The sequence below is a fragment of the Astatotilapia calliptera genome, chromosome 23 (genome assembly GCF_964374335.1).
Source record: "Astatotilapia calliptera chromosome 23, fAstCal68.1, whole genome shotgun sequence".
NCBI classification, from domain to species: Eukaryota; Metazoa; Chordata; class Actinopteri; order Cichliformes; family Cichlidae; genus Astatotilapia; species Astatotilapia calliptera.
In genome coordinates this window covers 24757501-24760000 of record NC_137443.1, presented here as the reverse complement: position 1 = coordinate 24760000, position 2500 = coordinate 24757501, and the positions used below count along the sequence as shown (strand labels likewise).

The 2500-nt window shown below is 48.0% G+C and overlaps 1 protein-coding gene and 3 non-coding genes across 4 annotated transcripts in view; all 4 read right to left on the bottom strand.

Moving 5' to 3' along the window:
- The window catches only part of LOC113015577 (copper-transporting ATPase 2-like), a 67814-nt gene that overhangs the window by 57230 nt on the left and 8084 nt on the right, over window positions 1-2500 (bottom strand). The window lies entirely within an intron of this gene.
- On the bottom strand, window positions 532-604 carry trnar-ccu (transfer RNA arginine (anticodon CCU)). Its single transcript has one exon. It is a non-coding gene; the product is annotated as a tRNA-Arg (tRNA).
- Window positions 1356-1428, bottom strand: trnar-ccu (transfer RNA arginine (anticodon CCU)). Its single transcript has one exon. It is a non-coding gene; the product is annotated as a tRNA-Arg (tRNA).
- Window positions 2182-2254, bottom strand: trnar-ccu (transfer RNA arginine (anticodon CCU)). The gene has a single exon. It is a non-coding gene; the product is annotated as a tRNA-Arg (tRNA).

Genomic DNA, 2500 nt, shown 5'->3' with positions numbered 1-2500 from the left:
GTTGAGACTTGTGAAACCACATGAAGACCAGAGAGTACCAATGATTTGAATCACTGAATCTAGTTCCACTAAAAGAGGGGGAGTAGCAGGAGCATGTGTGACGTGCTCAAACACAGCTGGATCAAATGCCTGAATTAGCTCTTCAGCATGGCATCAAGTTTGGCAAAGGCCTGACAACAAGCCATTCATTTGATTCAGGTGTGTCAGAACAAGGATGCATCTAAAAGCTAAATAAAAAAAAGGAGTTCTCCAGGACTGGAGTTGGAATCCCTGTGCTAGGCTCTATGTACACATAAGGAGTCGCCTTTGGTGATCGGGGGCAGTTATGGTACATGACTGACTCACTCGGTGCCTGTACTACAGGGTTACTTGTCTGCATTTTTGGGGGCGAACAGGACCTGAGTGTCGTCTGTTTTTGGACACAGTTCAGAACATCGGGCCATCCAAAACACATAGCAGAGGATGGTTTCGATCCATCGACCTCTGGGTTATGGGCCCAGCACGCTTCCGCTGCGCCACTCTGCTGGACAGCACCCCAGATGGGACTCGAACCCACAATCCCTGGCTTAGGAGGCCAGTGCCTTATCCATTAGGCCACCGGGGCAGATGAGCGCTTGACTTCCTTTCTTTGGAGGTTGTTTCGGGGGTTCGAGTGAGAGCCATGGTTTCAAGCTGGTTTTTAGTTCAAAGATGAAGCTGTATTTAAGAACATTTGAGAAACGCTGAGAAAATAAATTACACTCTGGGCAACTCAGTGTCCAGAACTCTGGCCAGCCAACACGCTGTGCATTGCTCCACTTTATTTGGGGGCGTTTATGTTGTCTGTTGAGACTTGTGAAACCACATGAAGACCAGAGAGTACCAACGATTTGAATCACTGAATCTAGTTCCACTAAAAGAGGGGGAGTAGCAGGAGCATGTGTGACGTGCTCAAACACAGCTGGATCAAATGCTTGAATTAGCTCTTCAGCATGGCATCAAGTTTGGCAAAGGCCTGACAACAAGCCATTCAATTGATTCAGGTGTGTCAGAACAAGGATGCATCTAAAAGCTAAATAAAAAAAAGGAGTTCTCCAGGACTGGAGTTGGAGTCCATTTGCTAGGCTCTATGTACACATAAGGAGTCGCCTTTGGTGATCGGGGGCAGTTATGGTACATGACTGACTCACTCGGTGCCTGTACTACAGGGTTACTTGTCTGCATTTTTGGGGGGGAACAGGACCTGAGTGTCGTCTGTTTTTGGACACAGTTCAGAACATCGGGCCATCCAAAACACATAGCAGAGGATGGTTTCGATCCATCTACATCTGGATTATGGGCCCAGCACGCTTCCCCTGTGCCACTCTGCTGCACAGCACCCCAGATGGGACTCGAACCCACAATCCCTGGCTTAGGAGGCCAGTGCCTTATCCATTAGGCCACCGGGGCAGATGAGCACTTGACGTCCTTTCTTTGGAGGTTGTTTCGGGGGTTCGAGTGAGAGCCATGGTTTCAAGCTGGTTTTTAGTTCAAAGATGAAGCTGTATTTAAGAACATTTGAGAAACGCTGAGAAAATAATTTACACTCTGGGCAACTCAGTGTCCAGAACTCTGGCCAGCCAACACGCTGTGCTTATTGCTCCACTTTATTTGGGGGCGTTTATGTTGTCTGTTGAGACTTGTGAAACCACATGAAGACCAGAGAGTACCAATGATTTGAATCACTGAATCTAGTTCCACTAAAAGAGGGGGAGTAGCAGGAGCATGTGTGACGTGCTCAAACACAGCTGGATCAAATGCCTGAATTAGCTCTTCAGCATGGCATCAAGTTTGGCAAAGGCCTGACAACAAGCCATTCATTTGATTCAGGTGTGTCAGAACAAGGATGCATCTAAAAGCTAAATAAAAAAAAGGAGTTCTCCAGGACTGGAGTTGGAATCCCTGTGCTAGGCTCTATGTACACATAAGGAGTCGCCTTTGGTGATCGGGGGCAGTTATGGTACATGACTGACTCACTCGGTGCCTGTACTACAGGGTTACTTGTCTGCATTTTTGGGGGCGAACAGGACCTGAGTGTCGTCTGTTTTTGGACACAGTTCAGAACATCGGGCCATCCAAAACACATAGCAGAGGATGGTTTCGATCCATCGACCTCTGGGTTATGGGCCCAGCACGCTTCCGCTGCGCCACTCTGCTGGACAGCACCCCAGATGGGACTCGAACCCACAATCCCTGGCTTAGGAGGCCAGTGCCTTATCCATTAGGCCACCGGGGCAGATGAGCGCTTGACTTCCTTTCTTTGGAGGTTGTTTCGGGGGTTCGAGTGAGAGCCATGGTTTCAAGCTGGTTTTTAGTTCAAAGATGAAGCTTATTTAAGAACATTTGAGAAACGCTGAGAAAATAAATTACACTCTGTATACACTCTGGGCAACTCAGTGTCCAGAACTCTGGCCAGCCAACACGCTGTGCTTATTGCTCCACTTTATTTGGGGGCGTTTATGTTGTCTGTTGAGACTTGTGA